At 45.8% G+C, this 14,367-nt stretch overlaps 1 protein-coding gene across 1 annotated transcript in view; it reads right to left on the bottom strand.

Moving 5' to 3' along the window:
- KCNJ1 (potassium inwardly rectifying channel subfamily J member 1) overlaps nt 1–4,276 on the bottom strand; it is a 29,821-nt gene extending 25,545 nt beyond the window's left edge. The window contains exon 1 of the mRNA XM_004379332.3: nt 4,238–4,276. The gene's annotated coding sequence lies outside the window, so the exon portion shown is untranslated. The remainder of the gene's footprint in view (nt 1–4,237) is intronic.
- Between the last annotated feature and the right edge of the window lie 10,091 nt (nt 4,277–14,367).

The following is a 14,367-nucleotide window of genomic DNA, read 5'->3' as shown; positions in this document are numbered from 1 at the left end:
TACCCAGGGGTGATGCTGTTCTTCTCTTACCATGGATATTAGTGATGATTTAACTATATCCCTGGCATTGGACATATGTCCATTGAAAAGAGATGAGCAGCCCTTGCTCCCAGGAGCTGACCTGGGGCTCACAGCCAGGTCTGGATTCCCTCCTATTGAACATACACAATTTCACAGAAATCAACACCAGACAAGGCCACTCCGTGATCATGGTGTATCAAGATAAAATCAAGGTCACTCCATAATCCTGTCTGAGCACAGACAAAAACATGAACATCCTCCAAAGCACACAATGGCCAAATATGCACCTATCCTGGCTATTGTGAGTGATTGCTGCGTCTTTCCCAGTGACAGCTTTGGCCTCACTCTAGTCTTCCTTTCTAGATAATAAGATTTACTAACACACCCAATCACAGGATGACCCCCACTTCCTGACAGCATCACATCCAGAGCAAAGTGTTGCTTTCCTAATTTTCTCCCAAATCACCCAAACCAATCCCCAATCCTATGTAAGTCCTTTCTAGCATCCTCTTAGTGAGGATCCCTGTGGTTCCCCATGGTGTGTGTTCTCCTTCGCTGCAATGAGCAGTAAGCCCAAAGTGTTCAACTACAGGTGTGTTCCAGGAGGTCTTTGGCTGGAGGGCACTGACACAACAAAAGGATATAAGAGCACACAAAATACTAAATATAACTAAGAAGTAATGAAAACTTTTATAAATCATGAGTAAAAACCAATTCTTCTACTTTGCTTCCATAAGTCACATATGCAGATGTATACTTTGTACATTATGTTCGCTTTTATATGAGGATATGAAGAATCAAAGAAATGACCAAATTAAATACAAAGAACACTTAAAAGGAATCACCATGTTCAAGTTCAGGTTTTAAATTCTATCTAGCTAACTTGTTTACCAGGGTGGTGGGTCAAGCTAAGGTTATAATTATACACTCACAACAAAGATCTGCACCTCATCATGGCACTTCAGTTGGGTTCCAGAAAGAAGTGTCAGGAGGTGTGATGTCCCCTCCAGCACAGCCAGCCTGGAAGCAAGGAAAGCCAAACCCGGCAAAGTGGCATGAGTTCTCACCAGATCTCAGTGTGTATTTGCTGTAGAGTCAGAACCCGATGCTTTGGAAGCTGGACTCTTAATCTCTGTGCTCTTTCAGTATTGTTTCTGTATTGTTCTTCATAAATGTTTAAGTTATTTTGGAAATTTTAGCATGTCTCAGAGTCCCGAGGTCGTGCAAACAGTTAACATGCTTAGCTGGTAACCCAAAGTTTGGAGGTTCCAGTCCACCCAGAGGCACCTTGGAAGAAAGGCCTGGAAGTCTACTTCCAAAAAATCAGCCACTGAAAACCCCACGGAGCAGTTCTACTCTGACACAGATAGGGTCACAATGAATCAGAATCCACTCGATAGCAACTGAGGAAAAAGGAAAAGCTTGTCTCAGCTGTTCAAAGAAGAATCAAAAGAGAGCACTTGATCTCTGCCTGCTTCAGAGTTTTGAGGAGAGTAGCACCACCCTGGGGGCTGTGGGAAACGGTGACAGGGGATGGAGGGGAGTCAAAGTTAGAGAGCCCCAAGGGACAGGAGAAACTCACAGCTACAGGCTTGGGTCTACTTGCATCCTCCTCGGGATATTTTCTAAAAACTATTCTCTTTTAAACTTCAGAGAGTTCTGCACTTTATCAAAGGAAGTTGTTGTCTTATGGGGCGTGAGAGGACTGAGCTGAGTGATAGGGTAGACCAAGGTAATAATGGAAGTGCACAGCCTCCAATCAATAAAGAGTAAGAGTGGGACTGAGTGGGTGTGGAATAGCAGATAAGGCTGCCATTGAGGGCTTTAGTGACCTGACCACCCAGCTCCAGGAGACACGTTAATTCTGTACAAAGAGCGCCCCCTGGAGCACAACGCAAACGGTGCCTCCCTTAGCGACCATACTGGACAGAGTAGAACTGCCCATAGGGTTTCCAAGGCTGTAATCTTTATGGAAGCAGACTGCCATATCTTTCTACCACAGAGGATTTGAACCACCAGCTTTTTGGTTAACAGCTGAGTGCTTAACCACTGTGACCCCTCCCCCATCCCCACCCATTTCTGTCGAGTCTGTTCCAACTCATAGCAACCTTATAGGACAGAGTAGAACTTCCCCATAGGGTTTCCAAGGAACAGTTGGTGGATTTGAACTACCAGCGTTTTGGTTAGCAGCCGAGCTAACCAGGGCTCCAAGAGTAGTGAAATTTCGAGACTACGTCTCACATACTTTGGAGATGGTGTCATCAGGAGGGATCGGTCCTTGGAGAAGGACATCATGCTTAGTAAAGCGGAGGGTCACTGAAAAAGAGGAAGACCCTCAAGGAGATGGATTGACACAATGGCTGCAACAATGGACTCCAGCATAACAACGATTGTGAGCATGGTGCAGGACCGGGAAGTGTTTCGTTCTGTTGTACATAGGGTCGCTATGAGTCAGAAGGCACCAGCAAGAGATATTCCCTGGGTTGGGCCAGGCACAGTGCAAAGTCTCTTACGTACATTATCATATTTAAATCTCATGATAACCCTAGGAGGTGAGGAACTAATACTCAGAGACCATAAGCAATTTGCCTAAAGTCACGAAGCAGAAAGCAAAAGAGCAAAGATAAGAATGTAGATCTGCCTGGCTGAGAAGCGCTTGCTTGTATGCCCTGTGGCGTACACAAAATACTTACTAAACAATGCAGAGGGAGGGCAAATATTTACTCAGCACAGACTTACTGTGTGTCAGGAATGGTGATTTCCCGTGTATTTCCTTGTTTAATGAAAGAGATCAGAGAACCATGCATGGTTATAGCTTGACAGGTCGGGGGAGGGAACCAAATTTTTCTAGAAAGATGGGGAAGATTGGTAGAGAGGAGAACAGAAGACAGGGGAGGAGAAGGGAGAGAAGGGAAGCAGAGGACAGGAGATGAGAGGTTTCTAGGGATACGGAAGAACATAAAAACACAAAACCAAGAGGAGGAAAGCATGGTGTGTGGGAGGGAGGGGGTTCCATGGAGAAGGTGCAGAACCACCTGGACTGTACCCGAGGGCGCATGCAGGAGAAGGCTACAGGCCCTCTGTCACCAGAAGGGCCTTGTTGTGCCAGGTCGAGTTCAGAAATGGTTAAGATGCCAAAGGAATTAAGGAGCAATTGTGGAAGCAGTTGAAGATCTTGAACTGTAAAGCACTGTGCTCACTTTGGAAGTGTCTACAGACCGTCTTGGCTTGAGCTCGTCACAGGCGATGGTTTGAAGTTATGGGTGTGACAGTTTCTATATGGAGACATCTGTGGACTGGCCAGTGACCCTGTCTTTTACAGACAGGCTTGTGTGAGGATGATGGCTAATGAGGGAAGATGAGAGCTTCCTCTCGATTGGAGAAGACTCTGCTGGAGTGGTGAACTGAGCCATGCTATGCTCACCGCTCTGCAGACGGCCAGCCCCTGGCCTTGGATCCACCAGTCCAGCAAGCACTTGCTGAGTGCCAAGATCATGCCTAGGCACCAGGCTGGGGACACACAGACAAGGAGACACCCATCTGAGGCCCAGCCCAGCCTCGTACCAACTATGGAAAATTGGGAACCTGGCTTAGCCTCTCTGAGCCTACCTCATGCACTATTTCTGCTGCTGGGGACACCTAGCACTCCCCTTTCCCCTCTCAGCTGAGTTGGCCTCAACTTAAATATCAGATTCTCAGAAAGAACTTGAATGCCAGTTTCTCAAAGAGAGAGGGTTTCCTGATTGCCCCCACCCGTTTAAATCTGGTCCCCTGTCCTTATAATATTTATTTTTTTATTTTTAGCATTTATCATAATTTTAAATTATACTTAGTTGTAAGCTGATCTGAGGGCAGCAACCACTTTTGTCTGCTCCTTCACGGTGTCCCCAGTGCCCACTCAGCCGAGCGACAGACACAGAGTAGAGGCTACATAAGTGTTTGTCAAGCAAATAAATAAACATAGTAAGGTGTGAGTGACTCAAAGTGTGTGATTTTTAAAAGGGGATGTGGAGAGGGCAATATTCAGCCCAAACTACTCTCTAATGGTGGCACTTCAGCCATCACAGGACCAGAATAGTGCAGATGATTTGGTAAAGGTGGCTTTGCCCAAGTCCCCTTGAGTTCCCATAACCAAACACTTATCCCCCATTCTTGTATCCTGGCTCCTCCAATGGCTTATTGACTTAGAAGTCAATGTGAAAATCAAGCCACTTACCTGGGCCTGACAAGGTCCAGGAGAAGATCTTCAAAGCTTCGTGTGTCAGTGAAACGTGTGGTGGCCAATAAGAGCTGCTGGGTTTTGTGTTCCGGTTGTTGGGCTTGGAGTTTGCCAAGTTGTCTTTGTCAGGACTCAGGATTGGGGTAAAGGCACAGCAGGAAGAAACCTGGTAAAACACAATAATCATGACTACCATATTCTAATGGGAACTGAGGTCGGGAGAGACGTGACTGATCCCTACAGAATTCTGGGTGAAGTTTCAATCACCGATTCATGGAGACCCCATGTGTGTCAGAATAGAACTATGCTCCACAGGGTTTTCAGTGGCTGATTGTTCAGAAGTACATTGCCAGGGTTTTCTTCCCAGGTGCCTCTGGGTGGATTCAAACTGCCAACGTTTCAGTTAGTGGTTGTCATGGATTGAATTGTGTCCCCCCAAAATATCTGTCAACTTGGCTGGGCCATGACTCCCAGTATTGTGTGATTAGCCACCATTTTGTCATCTGATGTGAAATTCCTATGTGTTGTAAATCTTATCTCTATGCTGTTGATGAGATGGGATTAGCGACAGTTATGTTAATGAGTCAGGACTCAATCTACAAGTTCAGATTTCGTTTTAAGCCAATCTCTTTTGGGATGTAAAAAAGAGAGAATCGAGCAGAGAAATATGGGGACCTCATACCACCAAGAAAGTAGTGCCAGGAGAAGAGTGAGTCTTTTGGACTGGGGTCCCTGCGCTGAGAAGCTCCTAGTCCAGGGGAATACTGATGACAAAGACCTTCCTCCAGAGTCGATAGAGAGAGAAAGACTTTCCCGGAAGCAGATGCCTTAAATTTAGACTTCTAGCCTACTAGACTGTGGGAGAATAAACTTCTGTATGTTAAAGCCATCCACTTGTCATATTTCTGTTATAGCAGCACTAGATGACTAAGACAGAGGTTTTCTCAAAGGATGGTATGTGAACAGAAATTGTGTATAATAAATCATATTACATGTACACTAAAATAATTAGATATTTAAAGGAATCTTTTAGTGAATTATCTTATAAAGTAAAGAATAATTTTTAAAAATTAAATAATCACCTTCTCACTTGTTAATCCTGTACAAGTATGTGCGTTGGGGAGAGGGTCATTGTCCTGAAAAATGAACACATCTGTAAAGGCACTGTTCCCAAATACCATCCACTGAAGAACGCACCTCAAGTGGTACTGGGGTTTAATGGAAGAATTCAAACTTTTACAAAAAGTTGTATTTATCATGTACACAGGAATCCTATTATTAGTCTGACCCTTCTAGATCTCTGTGGTTTGGGCTAGTATTACATCAACTCAGTCTTTCCAGCCCAGAAACGAATGAATTCCATGTGGACAGGAGGCCCTGAAGACACTTTCCTGAGTGTCTGCAAAAAGAGTACGTTTTGTTTTTAAGAAGCTTAACATATAACATTTCAAACCTTGGCAATTATAAAATGGGAGAATGATTCACCTAATCCCTTGAGTATAAGCCACTCAGGGACTCATATGTACAATGTCACACCCACAGGCAAAGGGTGCCAATGTGGCCCAGCTCTCATGCAGGCACAAAGGAAGGCACAGAGCACCAGTCTTTGGCCATGGAGGGGAGTTTGGATGAGTCCACATTCTAGCTATGCTTGAATTCTCCCTCTCACACTCGGCAAGTGACCTATTTAAGATCTGGGTCTGTGGGATTTGAATCTGAAGTCAGTCGATTACTAGTTCTGACATTGGGCCCTACTTAAACTCTCCAGTGGTCGCTGTCCTCCTCTGAAGAATGGGGACATTTGTGGCTCTCTCAAGATGTGCAGGAATAACTTAGCACAGCACTTGGGCATAGAAAGTGTTCAGTAATACTATTTCCAGCTTAAATTTCTCTTTTAAGTGCCAACCATGCAGTGACAAAAGGATCCAATCATATCATTTTCTATGATGTCTTAATTCTGGGCTTCTCTACACCAGTGTCCACGCTGGAATAGCCATCATGCTTCCTGGAAAGGTGATGAGAAGGGCAAGGCTCTGGGGCAAACCATAGGGCCCTGGATTAACTGAGAGCCGGCATTCTTGTTGATTTTACTGCTCTGCCCGGGGGAGCTTCCAAGGGTCAATGATTACCAGCTTTGGCTTGGGTTCTGCCAAGCCATCAGGGTTACATTAACGGGGCAGCACATCATCCACCTTCCCACGGCCAAGCGCTTTCTGGGAAAGCTCCGGAGGCAGAGGAAAGTGGAGCCAGCAGCCCCATGACCCTGCTGTTCCACACCTAGAGCCTTGGGGTCCATGCTGGGTCCTCTCTTTGGGGCTCTTATTGCCAGCAGTTAACAGCCCCCCACCCCCACCCCCCCATCACTGACAGAGCCCACCACAATGAGATTCCCCAGCTGACTCCTCACAAGGCTGGCTACTCCACCAATTTTTCTGGGTGGAAAATTGTTCTTGACCAATTTTCTTGTCTGCCACTGACATAAGGCAAGCAAGCTGGAGGAGGGGGCACTGCACACAGACCTTCGATATAGGAGAGGCAAAACGTGGGGCCCCCGACCCCCACTCCGGCACCTACCTCCCGAGACAAGGCTGCAGGAGCCTACAGCAGCCCTGCTGACGTACTTTCTCTCATTCCTTTCATTGTTCTTTTTACTCAGTGGTGTGTATCATGACCCTGGAAAGGGTGAAGGGAAGTCCCGTATTATTTCCTCTTCTAGCATGATCAAATCAAATCAAAAGAAGCTTCTCAGTCTCCAAATCATTACTCAACCTCTCTGAGCTGCAGTTGTCATTATAAATGGGTAATTACAATGCTTATTTGTTGTTATGGGAATTAAATGAATACTACATATGTACACACAAATACTTGTATATGAAAGTTCACAGCAGCACTATTCACAACAGCCAAAAGGTAGAAACAACCCAAATGTCCATTCATGGACAGACAAAATGTGGTACATACATACAATGAAATGTTATTCAGCAATAGAAGTACTTTTGCTAAGCAAAATAAGTCAATCACATAGGACCACATATTGCACGATTCAATTTATCTGCAAATGTACAGAGAGAAATAGACTGATGATTGAACTGGTGGCTCAGGGAATAAGGAGTGACTGCTAATGGGGATGGGATTTCCTTCTGGGGTGATGAAAATGTTCTATACCTGGTTGTGGTGATGGTTGCTCCGCTCTGTGGATATACTACAAACTGTTGAATTATACATTTTAAATGTGTGAATTGTATAGTATATGAATTACATCTCAATAAAGCTGCCACCATAAATACACATGTAAAGTGCCTGTCACGTAGGAGACGATCGATAAACTTCCCTTCCCATCTTCATCCTGCTTCTCCATTCCTTGGTTCTCATTTCTTACTCTTCCCTTCCTACCTCTTCCTTCTAGCACCAGTCAGAAGCTCTGCCCTAGGCCCTTGTTGGCACCTTAGCTGAAGTCGGAACCTCCCTCTCATAGCAAGTGGCAACTGTGATGTTGGAGGCACCAACATTAAAGTCATTTTCTTGGTCACAAGAGTCTTGGAGGTACAGAAAGCATCTTTTTGCTTACCCTCACTCCTAAGTAGGGGGAAGACATTCCTGGTTCTACCAGGATGGGGGAGACATCTGTCCTCCCAGGGTCTGTGGGAGAAGTTCTTCCTTCCCCACTGTGGTCCTGGTGGTGGTTTCATGGAGCAGCTGAGAAACACCCATAGACACCGCCCATCCCCACAGAAGACTGAGAAACGTGAAGGTCCTGATCCTGGGCTGGTGGCCCCGGGGAAAGCCCCATCTAAGCTCTGCCTACTCCACCACCTCACACCTCCCAGGGCTGAAGGAGACCTGGCCAAAGTAACCTGTTTTGGAGCCAGGCCTGCCGTTCCCAACAGCATGACAGGCCCACGGGCTCACACGGTGTCTGATCAGATGCCTCGGAGTGAGGAGAAGAGGGAGTTTATTCAGCTGTCAGCCAGATCCTGGCCTAAACACGGGCACTGCTCTCTCAGTCGCCCTCACACGCTCTCCTCTCTCTCACACTCTGGTAGCTCAGTTTCATCCTCTCTCTCTCTGACTCTTTCCTTCCCTCAATACATTTTTTTTTTTAATTTCTAATTTTCCTAGCATTTTGTTCCCTGCCTATATCTCTTGTTCTATTCCTGAAGCCAGTAGCATTAATATTCCAATTCCCATTTAATCTGGCCTCACGAGAGACTCAGTGCTATTTCACAGATAAGCTAGAATCCCATTTTTTTTTTTTTAATTTTATTTTTTACCAGTTGCAGTTGAGTCAACTCCAACTCATGGTGATCCCATGTGCATCAGAGTAGAACTGTGCCTCACAGAGTTTTTAATGGCTGGTTTTTTGGAAGTAGATTGCCAGGCCTTTCTTCCGGTTGGGGTGGAATTGAACCTCCAAACTTTCAGTTAGCAGCGGAGCACGGTAACTGTTTGCAAAAGCCTCTCCTTGCCCACGTTTCCTTCTGTTTACCTCCCACCCCCACACACCAAGGAGAGAAAAGATGGGGACATGAACATGAGCGGGATGAGGAGGTCTGGATTCTTCCTTTGATGATGACACCGCTGACAATTCATATTTAGGGTCCCTCAAGGGAACAACAGAAAACCGTACACGTGTGCATTACCAGAGGTGGGCCCTTGCTCAAAGCCAGGCCTGGGTGTTCCTGGCATGTTTCCACTACAAAGGGCAAGAAAAGCTTACCAGGCCACCTCCTTTCAATTTTCTATTGCGCACCTTAGGAAAAAGATCTTCACCCACATTAATATAAATTAAGATGATCTGTTTGATGACATTAAGGTCAAGTCTGGATCTTATTAAGCATCATAAATAAATGATGATGGTGTTTTGGAAGAAACTAAAGTATAGCCCCTGGCTAGTATGATCCCTAAGAGAACAGGCAGACTTTCCCCAGAGCCTCTGGCCTTGACATATGCAGTGTGGAGTCAGACCACCATTTTTTACAAAGCTCATCTCCCAGTAAAATCAGTTAAGCCTGGAAGACAAAAGGAAGAAAAATCATTAAGTAAGTAAGGAACAATAAAGAGCCAGGAGCTCAGTGTGAGTGTTGTGTTTTGTTTGTGTTTTGTGTGTGTGCGTGTGCATGTGTTTGCTTGCTTGTTTTATTGATGTGCCTATTTTTCTGCTCTGCCCAGGCCTAATATGTACGCCGTCTACTTTTTCCTGTTTCCTGTACACCCTCTACTGTCTCCTGATTCACTTTTCATGTCCTACCACTTCCCGATAATTACACTGATTTTCAGGGGTAGGTTTTTCCAACATCATTGTATTCTCCACATTTCTCCTCTTGCCAAGGCTTCCCTGACCTGCACTGGGGCAGATGGAGAAGAGAGAGGATGGGAGGAACATGACTAGGAATTGTGACGAGATTGACATCTGGGCTTAACACTGACCAATATGCTGGCTCCTGGCAACCAGGAGATGTTAGGCCCAAGCTGTGATTGGCACCAAGACTGAGGACATCACTGCAAAAGGCCAGCAAAGGGGGCTGACAGAGCAAAGATGGGGTTGAACAGGTGTCATGAAGTTAGTGAAAGAGAAGGGCTTTAAAGTGGTGTCGATCTTGGTTTAAACTCCACTCTTTCCACTTGTTGACAGGATCAATTACTTTGCTTCTTTGAGTTTTCTGCTCCACAGAAATGGAGATAATAATACCTGTTTCACAACAGGAGTCCCTGGGTTGTGCAAATGGTTAACATGCTCAGTTGCTAACCTAAAGGTTGGCTGTTCAAGTCCACCCAGAGGCACCTCGGAAGAAAGTCTGGCAATCTGCTTCTGAAAAATCAGCCATTGAAAACTTTATGGAGCACAGTTCTACTCTGACACCCGTGGGGTCGCCATGAGTCAGAGTTGACTTGAGGGCAGCTGGTTTCACAATGCTTCCATAGGATTGTTAGAAAGCCCAGCAGAGAGTCCAGCACCTGGAAACCTCAGTGAATGTTAGCGTCCTTCCCTGTTTTGCAGGCCTGAAGAACCGTGATGAAGAGACCAGGACTGGGGACAGCCAAAGGTTGAGCTGGTGTTTAGGGACCAATTTTAAGTCCCCGGTCTGGATTTGAGCAGATGGCCTGGCTCTCCCGTCAGACCAAAGGATGAACTTCCTAGTGTCTACGTGGGCTGTGGGAAAATTTCAGGAGAGGGGTGGGTAGTCCTGCCTGGAAGAGAGACCAGGTTTGGGAAAGCATTCTTCCACCTCCCTTGCTCTGTCCTCCCTAGTTCTTCAAGACGGCTCTCCTACCAGAACCTCCGGGAGGCCAAGACAGCCGGTGTTAGCTATTTTCAGAAGGAGACTTACAACGGGTATCTTTGCATACATGGAGGCTAGAGGAAGAAGACTTTGTGTATCTGGCTGTTGGGGACAAATTAACAAAGAGGAAAAAAAGACTGAGGATCAGAAAGAAAAAGATTGCCCACAGAAGTTGATTAGATTAGACTATGGAGATCAAACTGTGCCAGACCAATTGAATTTCCTCTGAGGTTAGCACGACCAGTCTTCCAGACACAGAGGAAGCCTACTCTAAAATTTTTCTTTTCCTTTTCAGCACCTAAAGCACTTTATTATTTTATATTTATTCCGTTTAACCCGTGTCTTCCTCAGCTATGTAAGTGGCACAACCACTCACCTAGTTCTGGCCAAAGCCTAACAGTTGATCTTGGTTCTTTCATTTCTCTCACCCTCACATCCAATCCGTCAGCAAATCCTGTCTGCTCTCTCTACAGCGTGTATTCAGAACCTCTCTGCCCACTTCTCCAAGTCCCATTGCTGCCACCTTGTCCAAGCCACCATGTTTCTTACTTAACTACAGAATTACCGTCCCATTGTTCTCTCTGCTTCCTCTTCTCTCTTCCCATGACACATTCCCCACAGTCCGAGTTATTCAGTCATGTAAATCAGGTCATGTTGCTGCTTTGCTTAAGACTCTTGCCTTCCCTTTGCTCTGGGGACCTCAAGGCCCTGTATAGCCTGAAGGCTGCCACACTCCCACCCTCACACCTATCATCTTCCCTTGCTCGCTGCCTTCCCGCCAGCTCTGTTCTGTGCATTCCCAGCTGGCTCCTGCACCTGGCTCTCACACTTGCTATTTCCTGGCTGTTGGAATGCTCTGCCTTGGATCTTCTTCCTCCGGCAGCTCCTGCCCATCACTCAGGCCTCAGCTTAGCCACCACCTCCTTCGAGGGCTTGCTGGCACCCAAACTAAGGTCCCCTGACTGCTGCTTCAGCCAGCTCCATGGCCTCATTCTGCTCCATCTTCCTCCATCTCTTATCACAGTCAGATGCCATCTTGCATGTCTTTGTTTACCTGTTCATTCTGTGCTACCTTATTGTCCATGTACCTCACTAGAAGGCAAGTTCCAAGAAGGCAGCCTGTCTGGTTTTCCCTGGACCCTCAGGACCTGGAGGTGGCTAGTACAGAGAAGACACTGTACATATACTTCCTGGGTGAATGAAAGTCGGCATCCTCCCCCGGCCTAAAGTGTCACAGGTGAGGGACCTGGTCTGCTCTGGTCACTACTTTATATCCAACACTAGGCAGTCAGGAGGCCTCAGTAGTCCCTCTAAATGGAGAGACAGAGAGAGAGGCATTAGCTAATTTTCTCCAAGCTGCAGCTGAATACATTGTTTTACTTATTCACTGAAACTAATGATCAAACAAACCTCCAGTGATCATGTAAAACGTACATGTGGTGAATTTATACAAGCGTCAATGCTGGTACCGACAGATGGCAGGGAGACAGTGCATATTTAGAGCATTGCATGCATTTGTGGGCATGTTTTCCCTCTTCTTTTTGAGTTAACTTCGGTTTTCTACAATGTGTAGTGGTATGTAGATCTCACGTATTTGGAACTCAGTGTGCTTGAAAACGGACGTAAGAAATGTATATGTTTCTAAGCATTTATTTTCTTTATCAAATAACTCTGCCTTTCTAGTATTCATTTACTCGGTCAAGAGTCGAAAAGCTTTAAAAAGTGCAAAAGCAGCTGAACTATGTGCAAAAGCTCTGAGAAACTGAAGAAAACACCGAAGAAGTGGAGCAAATGGAGCTCAAGACTGAAACGGAGCTCTGCTGATGGTGAGGCAGACGGAAAACACGGGCCAAGGAGAGCCCTGGGAAACAAGATGAGTTAGTGCTTGCCACTGACAGGGCAGAAGTGCCCAGGGAAAAGCCACCACTCTGAGGAGGTGTGTAATACAATGGTGAGCCCTGCAGTGAGATATGGGGAACAGTAGTTAAACGAGTCAACTACAAAAAACAAAAACCAACTACTAGCCACCAAGTTGACCCTGACTCATGGTGACCCCATGTGTGTCAGAATAGAGCTGTGCTCCATAGGGTTTTCAGTGGCTGATTTTCCGGAAGTAGAACACCAGGACTTTCTTCTGAGGTTCCTCTGGGTGGATTCGAACTTCCAACCTTTTGGTTAGTAGCCAAGCACTCAATCAATTGTGCCACCCAGGGACTCTTAAGTCAACTACACGCCACCATATTTTATTACTGACCATTAAACTTTCTGAGAATGGCATATGTATCTATGAGCACAGCTAGGATTTGTCGAATGAATGAATTGATGAATTAATGAAAAGAAAGCAGTAATATCTTTGCAAGTTGTTTGACGATGAAAAGAGACAAGATGTATTTAAAGCAAACACCAAACCCATTGCCACTGAGTCAAATCTGACTCATGGCAACCCTACAGGACAGAGTAGAACTGCCCCATAGGGTTTCCAAGGCTGTAATCTTTATGGAAGCAGACGGAAACGTCTTTCTCCCACGGAGAGGCTGGTGGGTTGAAACCGCTGACCTTTCAGTTAGCAGCCAAGTGTTTAACCACTGCACTACCAGGGCTGTCAGATGTACACAAGTAATTGGCAAATGATGTAAGTTCCACGAAGTGTCCCTGAATCTAGTTCCGGCTGAGAGTAGTTTTGCCTCTAAACCCACGGATCAGCAATAACTAACATGTATGGATCTCCCTAGGTCCAGGAACCCTTCATGTGTAAATTCAATAGTTACAAACACCCTACATCATTCCCAGTGTATAGAGGAGGAAACCAAAGACCAGTGAAACTAAGTCATTACTCCAGGTTCACAGAGTTAGACAGTTAGAATTCAACTGTAGTATTCAAGTCGTATGACATATGTCTATGTTGGGTTTAATTTAATGAGGAAGCTCATTAAAATGCATCCCTACGATGAGGCTCTCTCGGGCACAGATGTGGAGGCTGGCAGGACCTCGAAAAGTTGTATTTTGTCTAAGGCCCCCATACAGGGAAGGCAGGTGGTCACCTCTTGCATGCAATAGGAGGCAAACTCTGTGGTTTAATTTTATCTTACAGGACTGGGGTTGGAGGGTTGGCCCTTCCAAGAAATCACTTCAGGGCCAAAGGAACAGACATTGTTGAGTATCCGTTATGGGCCGGAAATTGTGGTTGGGGCTTTCAGAAATATTTCATTCAATCCTCACAGTGATCCCATGAAGTCACTATAATTCTCTCCATTTTACAAAGGAGGGCACTGAGGCTCAGGAAGGTGAAATAGCTTATATGAGGTCACACAGCTTGTAAGAGGCAAAGCTGGGATGAGAACCCAGGTCTTGTATGATCTTTCCACCACAAGCCCCTAAAGATCTGATCCATAAAACAGATAAATTCTGACATCTGAGATAGGAGAGGCAGCTGACAAGCAGGTCTAGAGAAAGATGGATTCTTCAGTTATTTTTTATCCTTTCTTTCCCTCCTTGCTTGCCCTTTCCTTCTGTCAATAAATATTTATTGAGCAGCTATCACGGCCGGGCACTGTGCTCGGAGCTGGGGAACACAGCATTCACAAGATTGACATTCAGGGAGGTGGGGGAGCTAGACAGATAATAAAAAGGAACCATGTAAACAGAGCAATTATAGATTGTGATAAGGACTAAGAAAGCAATGGTGAGTAGGGGTGACCTTGAAAAGTGCCTTGGATGGTGGGGGTAACAAAAGCAAAAGGAGAGAGGGAAGTACTGAAATGGGCTGGGGGGCATGTTGGGGAGCGCTGAAACACTGCCCCTCACCAGCCTGCCTGGCTCTGCCTGTCCCCTGCTGTTACCTGCAGC

The sequence above is a fragment of the Trichechus manatus genome, unplaced genomic scaffold (assembly GCF_000243295.1).
Source record: "Trichechus manatus latirostris isolate Lorelei unplaced genomic scaffold, TriManLat1.0 scaffold00064, whole genome shotgun sequence".
Classification (NCBI taxonomy): Eukaryota; Metazoa; Chordata; class Mammalia; order Sirenia; family Trichechidae; genus Trichechus; species Trichechus manatus.
This window is presented reverse-complemented; position numbering and strand designations above follow the sequence as displayed.